At 48.4% G+C, this 18,228-nt stretch overlaps 2 long non-coding RNA genes and 2 gene segments (V, D, J or C); 1 reads left to right on the top strand and 3 right to left on the bottom strand.

The window, feature by feature from the left end:
- The window catches only part of LOC116270691, a 36,995-nt gene extending 35,128 nt beyond the window's left edge, over positions 1–1,867 (top strand). The window contains exon 3 of the long non-coding RNA XR_004178853.1: positions 94–1,867. This is a non-coding gene — a long non-coding RNA (uncharacterized LOC116270691). The remainder of the gene's footprint in view (positions 1–93) is intronic.
- The window catches only part of LOC103888259, a 641,220-nt gene that overhangs the window by 600,179 nt on the left and 22,813 nt on the right, over positions 1–18,228 (bottom strand).
- The window catches only part of LOC101024006, a 644,330-nt gene that overhangs the window by 619,207 nt on the left and 6,895 nt on the right, over positions 1–18,228 (bottom strand).
- Positions 13,622–18,222, bottom strand: LOC116270689. 2 transcript variants are annotated; one of them, XR_004178844.1, is made up of 3 exons: positions 18,123–18,222; positions 15,120–15,257; positions 13,622–13,672 (listed from the first exon to the last, which is right to left on the bottom strand). It is a non-coding gene; the product is annotated as an uncharacterized LOC116270689 (long non-coding RNA). The 2 variants fall into 2 exon arrangements; XR_004178845.1 differs by lacking the exon at positions 18,123–18,222 and adding an exon at positions 17,646–17,833.

Genomic DNA, 18,228 nt, shown 5'->3' with positions numbered 1-18,228 from the left:
TATACCCATTAAAATTGTTGACATAAATTAATACTACATTATTATGAGAGTTACGCACATACCTTTTTGACACATATACTCTGGACCTTTCAGAGGTTATTCATTGAGAAGACCAAGAACATTCACTACCTAATGTATTCATGCTGTTGTTTCTGAGGAGTAAACTCTTGAAGCTCTGGAATTAATTTTCTTGGCTCTTGGAGTAATTCCTAAGAGGTAATGAAACGCTTCTTTTCTAACCCTCTATTTATTTAAGAACCCTCCCATCTCTCTTTTTTGTGACAATGGGCCGTAGATACATGGTTGACATCATTAGCTGCTGAGTGGAAAATGAGCCATGACAGGAAATGAGAACATAAGTTTAAGTACAGAATTTTGGAAATGAAATGGCTCTAGACCTGAGGAAATAACACGTTATTATTTGATATAGACAGCACTTTCTAGAAGGACACTGAGAAGGAGAATCTAAAGTTTGGGTAAACTAGGAAGTTCAGTTATGACTTTAATAGTTTAATGGGCTTTGTGTCCTGAAGGGGCAGGGTCACAGCTGAGTCAACACCAGGTTGCCGTTGACCCCAGACCCTGGGACCAGGACCAAGGGAAGACTCTCGGCAGTGACAAAGCTGACCTCATGGAGCAGCGACCTTGAGATGAGAGCAGAAGGAGGCTCCCTATGCAGTGCAGGGACAGAGGGGGAGGTGCAGGTGCTGTCCCCTGAGTCTGGTCCTCTCTTGAAAGAGGGCTAGATGGAGGACAGGTGCTGAGGTGATGGTGATCAGTGACATCTAGTGTGGCTTCTTGAGCTTCTTTCCCCTTTGTTTCTCCTCTGAACTTAGGAGGCCAACATGAGGGCGTTTATCTGCTTCTTGTCTCTCCTGAGGCTGCCTGATTCTCCTATCAATGCCTCCTTGATGGGAATGATGTGTCTTGGCCCGGAATTGATCTGTGAAAAGAATGTCAGAAAAGTCAGAGAGCCCAAGATGGAGTTTTTTGAGACTGAGACACTCTTGCCTGTGTCTCAGCCCAGCTGTCAGTTTTCACAAGACAACACCCATCACGAACTAAAGATGCGGGTGGAGGGTGCAGTGATTCACACAGTGGGGCTACTTAGGCAGAGATCCTGGTCTTTTTCCTTTTCCTGTGTTGTCTGGACCCCAGATCTCCCAGCCATGGGTTCAGCATGTAAGTGTCCCCAGCTGCAATGTTAGGGACAGGCAGTGTGTGGCTGGTCAGATAGTCTCCCTGGTCACCATGATGCTGTCATGGGAGATGGCATGAATGATTTAGTCCAGTTGTCTTGAAGGCTGAGATTCCTCACCAGTGGGTCAGGGAGGGGAGATCTTTCTCATTCTGGAACTAGAAAGTGAAGATGTCGTACATAAAACTGGAGAGTCATTTTGTTTCCAAATAGGAATTCAGCCAGAGGACAGGAGAGGTTATGGAGAACTAACATCTTATATATCTCAGAGATAAGTTTTCCTCTGCCTGTTGCCATGTGGAGAGGAGAAAGGCCTGTGATGACTTTGAACAAGGCTGGGGAGCTGTTGTCTAAGTTTTCATTGTGACAATGACCTCCAGCCTTTCTGCGGCCCCCTTGCACTTGAAGGACCCCTCAGCAGTGTGATCACTGCCCCATACTCAGGTCCTAAGGCCCGCCTTGCGCTCTCCCCTCCCCCAGGCTTCAGTCCCTCCTCCCCAGACACCGGTGCTAAATCTAACCACTCTCTCCCAGTGGCCCCATCTGGTCCCATGGGCTTCACACTTCCTTCCCCCTTTTTCATCTTCTCTGAAGCATCAGGAATTGTCCTCACAAATTTACCTCAGATCCTGTGTCCTCCTTGTCCAACCCTGTAATGGCTCCTCTACCCTCCCCCACCCAAACTCACCCCTCCTCACTGTAGGATGCCATCTTATTGCATCCATATTTTTACTTGTCTTTTCCACAAGTCGGTGTCAGCTAGAATATTCTAGGCTTATCTATTAGCCTTGATCCATTTTGGTATCAGTGCTGGGCTCTGCTACGAGGGCATAAGTCTTAGATGGCAGAGTCTTGGAACTTCAGTACATCAAATTTCCTTGAAATCCCCCAATTCTTTTGGTCTGAGAGTGAGGCTCAGCCTCCCCTCAAAGCCTGAGTGGGCAATAGTTTTCTAAGTATTTTTATCTGATGCCCTGGGCTGACCAAGGTCCTCGGGTAGCCCTAAGCCTTCACCTGGCCATAGCCATAGTGAGGAGAGTGATGGGAGGAGGGTGAGGGAAGGAGTCCAGGTCTTGCGGGGCACCTCTGCACCCTCAGGCCTCTAGTGAAGCTCAAAGGCCCACACCTCCTCACCCCCTCCCCCCACCATGGGCAGGTACAGGGAGGTCTGTGGAGACACAGCTGAACCTGCCACCTCGGCCCACGATATCAGTACAGAGACCCTGTGTCCCAAGCTGCAGGAGGAGGATATTCTGATTCCTGGGGTCCCTGTCCCTGACTCTGAGGACAAAGGTGGGGGAGCTTCCACTCCTAGGCAGGGCCCTGGCTGTCCCTAGGCCCATGGGGGAGCTGCAGCAGCAGAAGCTACAGGTCAGGCGTGAGCAGCAGCTGCAGGCACTCACCCTCCTGGTGGAGGAGGAAGGGGGTTCTTGTCTCAGTTCCCCATTGGCCTGGAGCACCGTGTGAGCACTCAGGCTGTTATCCCATGCTGCGCAGTAATAATCAGCCTCATCTCCAGTCTGGAGTCCAGTGATGGCCAGGGTGGCTGAAGTGCCAGACTTGGAGCCAGAGAATCGGTCAGAAATCCCTGAGGGTCGCTTATTATTGTCATAGATGAGGAGTTTGGGGGCTGTTCCTGGGAGCTGCTGGTACCAGGATACATATTTACTCCCGATGTTGGAGCTGCTTCCAGAGCAGGAGATGGTGACCTTCTGCCCTGGGGCCGCAGACACTGAGGGCGGCTGCGTCAGCACAGACTGGGCCCAGGACCCTGGAAGCGGGAGAGACACAGACATGGTGATTCTTGGTCTAGAGAGAGAAGGAGAAAGCAGGGCCTCATGGGCTTCCAGGACCCCTCCCCCGACCCTGTGTCTGGGCACCTGTGCAGTGAATGAGAAGGGTGAGGAGGAGAGGGGACCAGGTCATGATGAAGATTGTCCCGAGTTCTGCCTTCTGTGCTCACAGCTGAGGCAGAGCTTCCCCAAATCTCTCCCTGCCCCTCTTTATACTCTGAGAGGAGGGTCCATCCATGCAAATCAGACCCTCCAGCTTTCTGATCCCACCCTGGGCCCTGAGTCAAACTCCTCTGCCTGAAGATGTCAGGGAGTGGCAGGGGTGGGGCCGTGTGGTCCCAGGGGTGGAGAGTTCACATCTATGAGCCCTAAGCATAGGGCACCAAGCAGGACACTTGGCGCTGGTCCTGCTCTCATCACACCCAGTCTTCTCAGGAATGGTACGCTGGCGCCCCCTCGTGTCCATTGTGCAACATTGTACACCACCATTATATGACAAGGTGACCAGAGCCTCTCAGAGACACCCCTCCCTCCCTGTCGTTCTGTCCATGGCCCTCTCCATCAGGGCCAGGCCAGGCAGCCCCCTGAGTCTTTTTTTCGTGACTTCAGGGCAGACTTCACGTTCTACTGGGTTCCTCAGGGGTGAATCTGTCCATGGCTCCCTGGCTGTTCACTGTATAGGACTCAGGTGGTGATTACCCGAAGTCCTCTCATGTCAGAATGAAATCGAGAGCCCTGACCAGCCCCATGGACTCATTTCCTCACCTGTGGGGACACCGGGTCCTCTGCTCTCATGTCGCTCCTCCCTGGTGGCCAGAGCTCTCCTTCCTCTGTGGATTCTGCAGTGCTGGGTAGTCGGCAGCTCTTCCCTCCAGGATGGCCGGGGCACATTCTCAGAGGGTTATGCTGGTAAATGTTTGTTCTCTATCTACTTTTCCACACTTGCAGTCACAGTCATCTGGATCCTGTGCCCAGGGATCTCACCCAGGAGTCTGTTCTCCATCACTGAATGCCAGTCTGCAGGAGATCCTGGCAAATGACTTTGCAGTGTTTCGCTTGAGAGCAAAAAAGCAAATATGCTCAGTATTTGAAGATGGGAAGAATTAAAACGCTAACTTGTTTTGACCGGAGTCTGTACGCTGCTGAGCCTGACACATGGTAGCCTTTAGGATGAACCATTCCAACTAGGATGTTTAGGAAATAATATGGTTCAAATTCAGCAAGGAGTGTTTTGGGCATGTCTTAAAGATGAAATTATTCATCTTTGCTTTGTAATGAAATCTAGAATATGATACATTAAAAACAATAAACTGAAGAAAAAAGATAATCCTGTTCATTAAAACGAAACAGATTGTATATGTGACTGCGGGAGTTCTGGCCTGATACATCTTGGACTCAACAAATCTTTGTTTGTGGAATCCCATGTGGTTGGAGAACAGCAGGATAGTTATGTTATTTACTCTGGTGTATCTGTCACCTGGCAGTTGTAGTACCATGAGGTTTTAAATGCACCATCTAAACAATGGACTAGGCTGGGCATGGTGGCTCACGCCTGTAATCCCAGCACTTTAGGAAGCTGAGGTGAGTGGATCACTTGAGGTCAGGAGTTTGAGACCAGCCTGGTCAACATGATGAAACCCCATCTTGGGCCAGGTGCAGTGGCTCACGCCTGTAATCCCAGCACTTTGGGAGGCAAAGGCGGGCAGATCACAAGGTCAAGGCATCAAGACCATCCTGGCCAACATGGTGAAATGGAATCTCAATTAAAAATACGATAATTAGCTGGTCATGTTGGCTGGTGCCTGTAGTCCCAAGCTACTCAGGAGGCTGAGGCAGGACAATTGCTTGAATCCGGGAAGCGGAGGTTGCAGTGTACCGAGATTGCACCACTGCACTTCCACCTGGCAACAGAGGGAGACTGTGTCAAAAAAAAAAAAAAAAAAAAAAGAAAGAAAGAAAAGAAAAAAGAAAAAAAGAAACCCCATGTCTAGTAAAAATGCAAAAATTAGCCAGGCATGGTGGTGCATGTCTGTAGTCCCAGCTGCTTGGGAGGCTGAAGCAGGAGAATTGCTTGAACCTGGAAGTTGCAGGTTGAAATGAGTCGAGATTGTGTCACTGCACTCCAGCCTGGGTGACAGAGCAAGACTCCATCTCAAAAGCAACAAAGGAGCAAACAAACAAAAATACAGAAAGAAATAGCGATATCTAATACAGACATTTAAATCAAACAAGCCAAGACATGTAACTGAAATAAAGTGTATGCGGTATTTTAGGATTGCGTTTCATGGGTGTCATTATTTGAAAGGTTCCCATTTATTGTAAGCCGTGTTATTTTAAATATTTTTATAGCTTTTGAAAAATGTTTATTGTGTTTACGTAACACAGCAGGCATATTAAATTTTATTTCTTTTAAAGTAGAAAGGAATTGCAACTGGGCTTGCACTTTCTATTTTTTGTCACTGCCTCCTCTGTGATGATGCATAGACGTTCACGGTGAATTTTGTTTATCTTTTTCTCCCACCTCCAAGAACAGAGCTTCCCCCAGGCTGAGCGGTGTCTCCCATAGAGGACAATGCTGCCCGTGGTCGCCTTTCTGCCAAGGGATACTCTCCCTTGTGAACATCCCATCAGTTCTTAGCCTGAAAGCAGAGACAGGAACATTTCTACCGCTGCCTCTCCCAGTTCAGCCCCATCCTGGCTTCAGTATAATGAGGCCAGTGTGATGGAATGTAGGTTTTTCTCAAATAGTTACTGAGCACCTACCTTGTGCTGGGCACAGAGCTCAGTGTTGGGAACGCCATGTTGATCTAGACAGCCTCATCCCTGCCTCATGAAGCTGACCCTGATGGCAACACAGGGGTGGGAGTGGCAAAGAGGACCTCCCATCCTCCTCATTCATAATTGAAGCAAAGAGACCAGAGAGGCCCCTGCTGTACTCAGGGGTCTCAGAAGGGATGACTTGGTGAGATCGCAGGAGAACAGAAAACAAGACATTTCAGGACAACTGAGGAAATATTGACATGGCTTGAAGATTCCTGGGGTTCAGGTGAAGATGTCGAGAAGTCCACAGAGTAGACCTAGATGGAGTAACACAGAGATGAATAACGGGATCCAGCAAAAGTGGACTCCCGGGAACAGAGGGATTGTCATCCAGAAAGAGACTCTGGCAGGGCAAGTCCTCAGAAGTCCAACAAGATGCACTTTTGTTCCCCCAGCCCAAGAGCTTGTTCCCCTCGTGGGCCCAATCTGCAGGGGATACTGGAAAGGAAGGCAGGGAGGAGCCATGTGTCAGCAGGCAGATGTGTGGAGAGGAGCAGAATGTGGGCAGAGAGATTCCACTTTGGGAGAGGATGGATGGGTGGTGTTAGACGGGAATGTCCAAATGTACAGTTATTTTTCTAGATATTTCATATAAATGGGGTGATTTTAATTTGTAGATTGTGAGATGAGAACATAAATTCATACCTATGTTGCTATTATTCTAAAAGACAGTGTATCTTCAATACAAAAAATTTCCTTCACAGGTTCTATCCTGGTGGAATATAAGCACTGAGTTTTTAAAATGCTTTTTTACATTTATTTACCATCATACTGTTTGTCTCCAAAATACATCAGCTTATTACAATTTTTGACATACGTGAATACTACATTTTTGTGAAAGTCACATGCTTACCTTTTTGAAATGTATTCTCTCATCATTTCTGAGGTTATCTATTGACAAGGCCAAGAAGATTCAGCACCTAGTGCATTGCTGCTGTTGTTTTTGAGTTATAAACTCTTGAAGCTCGGGAATGAATGAATTTTCTTGGATCCTGAAGTGATTCCTAAGAGTTACTGCAACTTTTCTTTGCTAACCCTGTATTTATCTAAGGAACCCTCTCCTCCCCATTTTTCTTGACAATGGGCTGTAGACACATGGTTGGCATCATTAGCTGCTGAGTGGAAAATGAGCCATGACAGGGAATGACAACATGAGAGTGACTATAAAATTTTGGAAATCAAGTGGCTCTAGACCTGAGGAAATGCCATGATATTATTGGTTAGAGACAGAACTTCCTAGAAGGATACTGAGAAGGAGAATTTAAGATTTAAGTAAACCACTAGAGTTCACTTAGAGCCCTGATAGTTCACTTTTTGTCCTGAAGGGGCAGGCTCACAGCGGAGTTATAGCCAGGCTGATCCTGATCTGAACCCCTGTGACCAGGACCCTGTGAAGACTCTCAGCAGTGACACAGGTAACCTGAGGGGGCAGCAGTCTTGGGATGAGTGCAGAAGGAGGCACCTCACGGTGTGAACAGATGAGGACGTGTTTCTCTAGGCCTCTGAGTCTGGTCTTCACTGAGAGAGAGGCAGATGGAGAACAGGTGCCCATGTGATGGTGGGCAGTGACCACTTATATTTCTTCTTGAATTCCTTTCATTTCCTTAACTCCTCTGGGCTTAAGAGCTCAACATGAGGGTGTTTATCTGCTTTCTGTCTCTCATGAGACTACCTGATTCTCAGATCGCTGCCTCCTGTATGGACTTGGGCTATGTCCTGGCCTCAAATTGATCCATGAAAGGAATATCAGAAAGGTCGGGGAGCCCAGGATGAAGCATTGTGAGATGGGGACAGACAGGCCCATGTTACTGCCCAGGTTCCAGCCTCGATGAGACAACACCCATCATGAACGTAGGATGAAGGTGGAGGGCAGAGTGATGCACACAGGGGGCCACATAGGGAAGACTCCTGATCTATTCCTATCTTTTCTGTACCATAGATCACCCAGTCATAAACTTAGCCTGTTATCATCCCCAACTTCAATGCCAGGGACAGGAGTGTGTGGCTGAAATTAATCAGAGAGCCCCCCCGCCCCAGTCACCATGATGGTGTCAGGGGAGATGGCATGACGGATCTAGTCCAGCCCTCCTGATGTCCGGGACTCCTGGCCAGTGGGTCAGGGAGGGCAGATCTTGCTGATTCTGGAAGGTTTTCTCTGAGAGTGTAATGCTGGGCACTGGGGAGTCACTTGTTTCCAAATACAAATTCATCCACGTGACAGGACAGGTCATGGGAAGGAGCTTCTCATGTATCTCAGAGGGAGATTCTCCCTGTTGCCATCTGGAAAGGAAAAGGTCCCCCTCAGCAGTAGGCTCCAGGTCCTAATCTTTCTCTCACCCAGGCTTCAGTTCCTCCTCCCCAGAAACTTGTGCTGAAGGGGTGGAGGCTAAACAGAGAAGACAGATTACTGGGAAAACAGAAGGTTTTCCTCCCACCTCCCCACTGGCACACAGCACTGCATAATCTTGGATGCTTGTGTCTCAGGATGCGCATAAGAATCAGCTTCCTTCACTGCCTGGAACCCAGAGGTGCTCAGGGAGGCCTTGATCCCCAACCTGGGGTCCAAGAACTGGGCTGGGACCTGTGCTGGCCGATGACTGCTGTCATAGATGAGGAGTTTGGGGACACTGCTGGTGCCAGGACACAGATCCACACCTAGCCTTGCTTCTGCTTCCAGTGTGATAGATGGTGGCAGTTTGCCGCGCCCACATGAACACTTTCCACCACTGGGTCAGCACAGACTGGACCAGAACCTTGACATCTGGACTAATACAGGGTGAGAGAGGCAGGTCTGTTGAGAGGGCAACATGCAGGGTTCTCGTTCCATTCACCCACAGTCCTTATGCCCTAGCCCTAGCCACCTGTGCAGTGGATGAGAAGGGGGAGAAAGGGAGGAGCTCAGGCCATGGTGGGGATCCCCACACAGCTCTGCATCCTGATGACCCTCAGCTGGGCCTGAGCTTCCCCAGTCCCTATTATTTCCTCCCACAGCCCAGGATGAAGGAGGGTCTCTTCATGCTCACCAGCCTCCTCCCCTGGGCTGCCCAAGTCCCACCCCAGGCCCTGACTCTGATCCCTGCCTAGAAAGCTGAGCCTGGGATGGGGTGGACCTGGGTGGGGCTGTTCTGTGTCTCCCTGAGGACCTGTAAGGACACAGCTTCTGGTCCCCGTGAGCAGGGGCAGAGGGCTCCAGCCTAGGCCTAGAGGGTGGCTCCCAACTGGGATCCACAGCGCAGGCCTCAGAGAGAGCCCACAGCACCCTCTGCTGGCTGAAGCCCACACAGGCCCGAGAATCTGGCTTTCTCCACTGTCCACTTTGTCCTCTCCCTATAGGATGGAGCTGGGCAGTGTCCATGTCACTAAGCATCTGAGTCTCAGGTCTCCACACAGTCCTCGTGCCCTGGACTCACCTGCCCAGCTCACTGTGTGCTTTACAAGACAGTCCTGAAGCTCATCCTCCCTGAGGGACCTCCCTTGGGGACCACAGAGCAGGAAGACCAGCAGGGACAGGGCGGTGCTTGCCTCCAAGACACCAGGAGCTGCTCCCTGTCTTCCCTCCCTGGCTGAGCAGAGTCTGCTCCCAGATGACTGGGACCTGCCCTTGGACCCAGCCTCTGCCTCTGTGCCTTCCCTTTCCTCTCAGGCCCTCACTGACAGATTGCAGACCAGTAGGTAAGTAGGTAGGTAGGTAGGTACGTGAAAATATTTGCCCATCTGAGGAATAAATTCTAGAATAATGTAAACACTAAGTGCAATTAATTAATTGTTTTGTAGCCCCTACCCCTCCCCAGCAACCCTGGCACATCCTGGCCCTGGTGCTCTCCCAGAATCAGACTCTTTATGGCTTTGGTCTGTCCCAAGCATCTCTCTACCAGTCTGACCTCCAGATTGGGTGTTCTCAGTCCCTCAAGCCCCTCAAACACTCTGGCCTCCAGTATCTAAGCTTCCATCTCCTAGCAGCAATGGAGTGACTTTGTATTAATCCCGTTTCATCTTCCCAACACCTTTACAATGTGGGTATTTTCATCATTATCTCCATTTTTCAAGTGAGGAAATAAAGAAGGAAAACTTGGGTTGCTCAAAGCCACATGGCCAGTAAATGCCAGGACGCAAACCCAAATGATTGTTTGTTTATTTGTTTAGAGATGAAGTGTCATTCTGTCACCCAGGCTGGAGTGCAGTGGCATGATCACAGCTCACTGTAACTTCAAACTTCTGGAAGTAAGTGATCCTCCTGTCTGAGCCTTCCAAAACCTTGGGACTACAGATGCACACCAACACGTCTGACTTCAAACCCAAGTCTTAAGATTTAAGATCTAATCATCATTCTGCTTTATACCATAAAACCTGCTCTCTTTCCAGATTTAGGATTAAGCCCCAGGATTATTTCATCTAGGCCTTTCTAGACTTATCTATCAGCCATCTTCCACTTTGGTGCCAGTGCTGGGCTTGGCTAAGGGGACTTAGGTCTTAGATGCCAAAATCTGGGAACTTCAATCCTGTCCAATTCCCTTGAAAGCCACAAATTCTTTTGGCCTGAGAGCGAGGCTCAGTCTCCCCTCAACTCCTGAGTCAATCCTCTAAGGATTCTTAGCTGAAGAAAAAAACCTCCTCAAAGAATTTTTTTGTCCTATTCTTACCCAAGTTGCAACAGAAGAAAAAATGAGTAAATGGCTCAGGAGATCTGGTTAACCATCTAGGCCTCCGTTTTTGCCACCCCTCCTCACTTTAGTAAGAGGGTCCGCACTATTCCCTGGTTCCAGACACCTCCACCACCTCCTCACACCATCCGGGGTGACTGCTTGGCTCTGCTGCCTTGGATATTGCCTAGCACTCCCCTTGCCTTTTTTGGCCACCTCCTCTTTATTTCTGTGGCTAGAAGAAGCCAGATGGTGGCTGGGAGAGAAGAGAGAGGGGAGCCCTGGGTCGATTCCTGATTTCTAACTCTTTCTTCTCTTCACTGGGGCCCTGAGAGCTGATGAGCAGCTTGCAAGAAATGGGGTCAGGGTCCTCTAACCCTGTCCTGGGCACATAGAAATCTATGTTTCTACAGTTTCAGAGATAGCCCTTACAGAGTTTGGAGACAATGCGTGGGATGGAGGCCCTGGGCTGTGCCGGGTCCTCAAGTAGCCCTGAGCCCTCACCTGGCTGTAGCTGCAGTGAGGAGAGCGATGGGAGGAGGGGAAAGTAAGGAGTCCAGGTCTTGGGGAGCACCTCTGCTCTTTCAGGTCCCTAGAGGAGCTCAAATGCCCACAATTGCTCACCCACCCCCTACACAATGGGCAGATACTTTCTTGTAAATCTTGTCTTTCATACTCAGCTGTGTAAGCCCCACTCTGGGCACGGAAGGTGAAGCTGCTCCTGGGGGCTGGTGCTGAGAAAACAAATTCAGGGAAGAGACCTGGACACCCAGAAGCTCTGGAAGGGACAGAAGCTGGGACTGGGAGCATTGGACAGAGGCCACTGACCATAGTTTTTTAATGTCATCCTCTTCAGGGACCCTCCAGAACAGACCCAAGCCCCTGCGTGTCTGTGTCTCCAGGGCTCAGATCCTTCCACGTCTTCTATTTGTCACTGCTCTGGGCCTTGGGACTCCTCCTCATAAGGCTCCCAAAGACGATCTCTTCTCCAGGCTGCACCCTCCTTACCACATCTGACCCCACACCTTTTGCCTCATTCCCCCGTAAACCATCCCCTGGTCACTTTAAATAGCTTCTTTTGCATCATACTTGGATTGCAGCCTCCATAAGCATATTATTGCAGAAAGCCCACGTTGCAGAGAGCTCAGACCCTTTTCAGGACAGTTGTGCCTGGGCCACCCAAGGCTGAGCATCCCTCTTGCTTCTCTTCTACATCAGCCAAAGGCCAAGACAGAGCCAGAGCTTTCAGAATGCTGATTCCATGTTTCCTTAAGTATTGGACTTTCATTCTCACATATGGGTCTCTGGGTCACACAGGATGGGTTCTCCTTTCTCGTCATCTCTCAAGCAGTCTCAGAGCTCAGGAAGTGGCCACCATGCCTGCACCAACAGGAGAAGACACTATAGGACCAGGCAGGGGCACCTGGGTCTCTGGGTCACACAGGCTGGATTCTTCTTTCTTGTCACCCCCACCTCATCCACACCATGTGTGGCCTGCTCCTTTTGCTTCTAGAAACAAATTGATTCTGTTTGCATTGGAGCACCAGTAAGCAAATGAGTTCTTTTCACTGAACCCATGCTCCACTTTCAGTAACGCAAGTGACAGCAGAAGCCTTGGCATGAACTGGAGTTGGCAACAGGCAGGGATAAAGGAGGGATGGGGAAGACAGGAGGAGTTGGGGACAAATCTTTCTCTCACTTCTCCATGGATCAGGAGCTTTCGGTGAGATGGAGTCTGGATGCAGCTGTGGGATGCTTATAATCACATTTGTCCTCAGCCTGGAGCCCAGAGCTGGTCAAGGAGGCGATGTGGATGAACCCAGAGCAGGAGAATCAGGCTGGGACCCCTGTAGGTCCATCACTGTTGTGCTGGGTCATAAATATAGGTGCTGTCTCTGGGAGCCTCAGTAGCCATTTCCATGGGACTGCCCAATGTTTCTGCTGCTCCCCATGCAGGAATTTGACATCGAGATGTGGACCTCCTCGAGAGTTTCATGGGGAGGAGTCACTTGAAGCAAATATTGGGCAGTTTCTGTATCCAGAGGTTGCACCAACTAGACCCTGACTCAGTGAAAAGCTCTAATGGTGTAAGAGAAGACATGTGAACACGGTCATGCCCCAAGGGATCAGGAAACCCTCCCTCAACAGTCCCCATGATTCTGAGTGGGATGAGCTGGAGGAAAGTCACATCCATGGGACCTCCTTCTACCAACAGCTCAGGAGCAGCCTCAGCTTCGTCTAAGCCATGATGCTACCCGCCACCCCCCAACCATTTACTCACTCATGTCCTACAAAGAGTTTGGCTGCCCTCAGATCCAGTTACCCCCACACCTCATCTGCTCTCCTGACATTGAAACTGAAAATGCAGGTACCCAGCACTGACAGGCCAGTTTTATGGGGAATTCCTCCCTGACCTGTGTCCTCATGAAGAATTTTACATTTTCATGCTTTGTTCCTGGGACACAGTGAACCGTGGACAGCCCTGAGCACAGGCTACTGGAAATGGAAGGGCAAGTCTCTGGTTTGAACCCTGGAAAAGCAGAATCCGTGAGGCAGGAGACTGTTTACCTGCTAGAACGTTCCCAAGTTCTGACTACAGTATGAGCTAGAAAAGGCTCATTTTGCTTCTTTCAGCAGAAAAAGGTCCAGCTCCTCAGGCACTGGTTTGAACTCATCTGGACAATCAGCCAACATTTTAGTGCCATCAGGTGGCTTGGTTTGGTTTTTGTGTTACTGAGATTTCAAAAACGATGAATGGGAAATTGAGAGAAAAGCCTGTTACCACAAGAAAGTAATTCCAAATATAGTTTCTAAAGAGAAAAGTTATTTTTTCAATTTGAAAGTTGTCACAGAACAAGAGTGAGAGCAGGCTGAGGTTTTTGTCCCACTTCCCCATGTGTGTGTGTCACTGTGAGAAGCGCTGCTGTGCCATATGGCACAGTGTAGTCAACCTCATCTTCAGACTGCAGCCCAGAGATCAGTAAGCCCTGCATTGGCTGAGCATCTTGGATCCAGAGAAGCGGCTGGGGACTCCAGAGCCTGGTGCTTATCTGAGAGTCCTGATTTGTACCTCAGAAGATACCGGGAGGACTCTCTGGCTTCTGCTGGAGTACCAGTATATCCACCAACAGTGATGCCACTGCATAGGGGTGGCAGGTCTGGCTGATGCTCGGAGATGCTGGGGGAGGTTGGCTGGGTCAGCACAGGCTGGGAGAGGGAACCTGCAAACACAGGCATTAATGAGTGATGATATGGCAGAAAGCAGGCTAAAGTTGTTCAGAGTTTTTTGCCAGAAGAGTCACAATCAGGCTGGGTGCTGACTCTGGTCTCTGAGGCCTGTTCCTAGAGAGGAGCAGGAGGAGGAGAGGAGTCCAGGCCATGGTGGACACAGCCTCTTTCCCTGCAGTGGGACTGGGCTGCCCCAGGCCTCCTTTCTTCCCACACCCTCTGCAGAGGGGGCTGCTCAATAAGTAATGTTTCCACCAGGGTTCTTAGCCCTCCTGAGCCCTGGGGATGCAGAAGCTCAACTCACTCTACCCAGACTGGCAGGCAGGAGGAAGGTTTGCTTTTCTTCTTGCAAGGCCCTGGGAGGAAGCACCTGTTGAGACCATACACAGGTCCCTGCTCAGGGATCTCTGCCAGGCCAGAGGGGACACAGCTGCTGAGTCCCCATTGGTGAACACAGGGCCCAGTCCCAAGGGCTGGATTTCTCTGAGTGAATGGTCCTTACTGAGCAGCCATGTAGCAAGAACTGGGCAGCTCCACAACATCCAATGCTGGTCCCAGGACACAGACTTTCCCGTGGCTCAGAGACTTCAGAATCCAGCTGGTCTCTGCAGCTCTCCAGTCACTGATAGTGTTCACATATCCGTGGTCTGATTACTAGAGACTGCTTCTTTTTTGAAGAGCTAGGGACTCTTTTAAAGGATGGTGAAAATGAGAGTTTTCCAGGAAAACTAAAGGATCCATGATATGTTGAAGGCAGCAATTCAGCAAAAGTTATATATACAGTGGTTTCGTGTGTTTTATGGAGATTTGACTCAATTTAGTAATGTAGGAAAATTAATAGATTTGGTAGACTTATTTTTATCAGTGAGCAGTGTGACATATTTCTCTATTTTATGAAGTTAGCCATTATCTCCCTAAGTAAAACTTGTCATTGTCTACACAGTTGTGTCGTATTTTTTGGTCAAGAATTTGTCCTAGATGTTATACAATTTGTTTGTATTGTGATATGCCACATGTATTTTTTGATGGGATGTTTTCAGTTTATTAGAAAGGTCGGTATGTATTTTTTTCCCTCAAAGTTCTCTTGCAAGTGAGAAGACAAGGGCAGAGACCATCACTTCTCAATGTAGCCACGTCTACTGTTGTGTAACTGTGCAAACGGTCCCTGGATTTCTAGACTCAAGGTGCGTTAGTGAAAAATCTAGAATCAGGATCACTCACTTCCCTCAGGCACTCTCTCCTCAGGGCGTTCAGAGAGATCCTGCTCTTTCAGATGAGGCAGGGAGGGCACTCCCTGACTTAAACCCCTTCAGTAACTCCTCATTTTTATAAAACCTGAGCCCTGGGGCCTCCATGGCCTGCCCTTCACACTGTGGCCCCTGCACACCCCCACAGCCCAACTCACAGCCCCTCCTCCTACTTCTAGGACTCTGGACTCACTCGCTTCTCTGTCCTGGGAAACCCTGAGCTCCTGTCTTTTCCACGTTCTCCACACCAGCTTCTCCTCTGCCTGTTTGGAGAAGATGGGCTTCTACTTGAAGTCACAGTGTAAGCTTACATTTTGTCCACATTGTACACCTGTTAAAAGCAGAACATAAACATCTCATTACAAACAAGGATATTTCCAACACTGGTTAGCATGGAAATTTTTAAGTCACAAAACATACTGATAATTTTCTAATGAATTGTTTGTACCCTTCAGCCAACTTTGACCATCGTCAATGTGGTTCATGTTGTTTAACTTTTCAACACCTGTTTCCCATCAACTTACCCCCTTGCTAGGTGATTTCTACAACAGATCAATGAAAAGGTATTTTATCATTGGTACATAAATCAACAAATATATACATTTGAAATGTTCCCTAATTTTTGCGCATTAAAGCAACAGATTTCAAGGATTCTCACATTAATTGGTTTGTTTTTTAATCATCCATATCTAAAGTTAATTTATTGTAATAAGTGGGAAATTGAAGGAAGCACAATGAATGTTAAGATTTGCAGATGCAGGACTCACAGCATTGCATATTGGAATATAGTAAATTCCAGATGGGCACCTACATTCCTAATTATTTATTGACTTTATCCAGTCCTCCTAGTGCAGAAATATCTCTTCTGTGGACACAGAGCTCATTCTTCCTTCAAAAGTTTCCTCAACAAAGCCTATTATAGGACTTCTGGTTGATGAGTTTAATGTTTGAATTGCATTGATCACATGGCTGATTTGAAGCTCTGTAATGAATATTGTGTTGAAGGATTGCTAATATAAAGTTTCTTAGTTGTATAAACATTACCAGACATTTTTCCAACTCACCCGTATTCTGCAGTTTATTTGCTCTCAAGGGATTTCTGTCCCCCGAATTTGCTTTATGATCTACTGGCTTCCTGTGGTTTCTTTAAGCAGGACTGGGAAAGCCCATCACGCCCTCTCCACTTTCTCCACATGAATCCATGGGATCCAGCATCTATGGATTCATGGGAATCAGACCATAAATGAGTGAAAAGAGGCCGTGATGGGCAGCTGCAGAGACCAGCTGGGCTCTCAAGTCCCTAGGCCATGGGGAGATATGTGTGATATATTTGTATTTTCATATTCATATCCTTGTCCTGCTAACCAAATCCAAAGGAAAATGTTCTCACTTAATATCTTCTGTTGAATGAACTTTGAATCTCAAACACAAAATTTCCAGAATTTTTTAAAAAAATTATTATCTTGACCTCAGATTTGTACCTCTTCCTGGCATTCCAATGTGGGTGAACTCACATATTTAACAAACATGTTTTGAGTCTGTCCTTAGTGCCAGGCAGTGTTATGGGCTCTGTAGCTACAGCAATGACAAGACAGAAAATAGCAGCAACTACAATGAACAATCTCATGGAGCTGAAATCTCAGCAGGGGAAACACAGAGAATAGAGTCACTAGCTGTAAAGAAATATCTTCATGTGGCTGATCCCACCCTGACCAGTTAGTCACCCTGGGATTTAAAGCCTGTTGCTGACAACTGAGAGACCTGCATTTCTATAATTCTGAAGAATGGATTGACTTCTGCAGAACTTGATGGTTTTATTTGACTATGTGTGTTATAAATAATCCCGTGTAAACAGAATGTGGTCATTCATCTTGGCCTCACAAATGGCTGGGATCTTACTGTAGGTCCGAGGTCAAACAGAGCATTCCCATCCTTCAGAGGAATTCCCCAGGGTAACTAGACAGCTGAGTGTGAGGAGATAGCTTTGTCATCGCATAACCTCCCCACTGCTCTGTTTGTGATGGATAAAGAGCAGCAGAAACACCACAGCCCTGGAAGTCTGCCCTGGGAAGGTGGCAGGGAGGAAGGAAGATAAAAAGAAGGGTGAATAAGGATGCCTGGGTGGGGGCTGGACCTCCTTTCCTTGCCCAGACACAGAATCCTGCCTTTCCACTGCTCTCTAGCTTTTTCACTGACCTTTACCCACCCCTACCCCCCATCACTGAGGAGGCCACAAGGACCCTGCCCCATAATGACAGCTTGGGAGCCTTTTGCCTGTGCTGGGCCTCAGTCCTCAGTCTCCTGCACCTGCACAGACTGCAAATCAGTGTGCTCCCAAATCAGCTACTTCAGCACTGACACGTCGGCTCTCATGGTTTCTGACAGAGCTCTGGGAGGTTTCATCGTGAGTTTTAACAGCAGCAGCCCCTTGGATGTGTAGGGGATCATCCCACATGCTCTGCAATGCTCTGTCCTGACCCTTGGGGCTTTTGCTCAATAGAAAGTAAACCGGTCTCTTTTCAGGTGTGAAGAGTGATGGTTCACATTAATCTTATTGAATATAAGGGAAGGGCAGCAATGAGTGCTGACTCCTATGAGCTTTCCAGAGAGAAGAGGAACGTGACACACTCGATCACAGCTGCAGGCAGTTGTCAGGTTTCCATCACAAGGACAAGCTCAGGGCCTCAACCATTCGCCTCTTTTCTCTAGTCCTTCTCACCATGGTGTGGGTCACACACATTCGTCCCTGCTCAGATGCCACATTACTTGCCAGAGACCTCATCTCTCATGTGTACAAAGCCACCATGTCCTAACTGGACAATCTGCCTTCACTTTGTCCCCTCCTTTTTCATTTTCCTTGGAGAAGCTGGACTTTTCCTCCTGAATCTCAAACCAGAGTCTGTGTCTTCCTTCCTTACAACCTCCTAATGGCTTCCTGTTGCTCACCGTGTGCTGGCCCACGTCACCTCTTGTATACCTCACAATATGCCCAATTTCCTTTGACTTGTTGATGCTCACTCTTCTGTGAGGTATTATCCCTGTAAAGACAGGAACCCTGTCTGTCTTCAAAACTGTATCCTGAGCCCTCTCCTGAGCCTGGCACATAGTAGGCGTTTAGTAGACAATAAAGATGAACAGATATTTGCATTAGTTCACATGCCTGAGGCTGACCCAGCTGGATTCTGTCCCTGCTTACCCTGACTCATCTTGTGTCTGTCTCCAGGGCAGTCTGTTCCTGGAATCAAAGACTTTCTGATTTTTTTGAGGCAGTCTGACAATGCTGTTGCTAAGGGCCTCCTCTG

The sequence above is a fragment of the Papio anubis genome, chromosome 16 (assembly GCF_008728515.1).
Source record: "Papio anubis isolate 15944 chromosome 16, Panubis1.0, whole genome shotgun sequence".
Taxonomy (NCBI): domain Eukaryota; kingdom Metazoa; phylum Chordata; class Mammalia; order Primates; family Cercopithecidae; genus Papio; species Papio anubis.
This window is presented reverse-complemented; position numbering and strand designations above follow the sequence as displayed.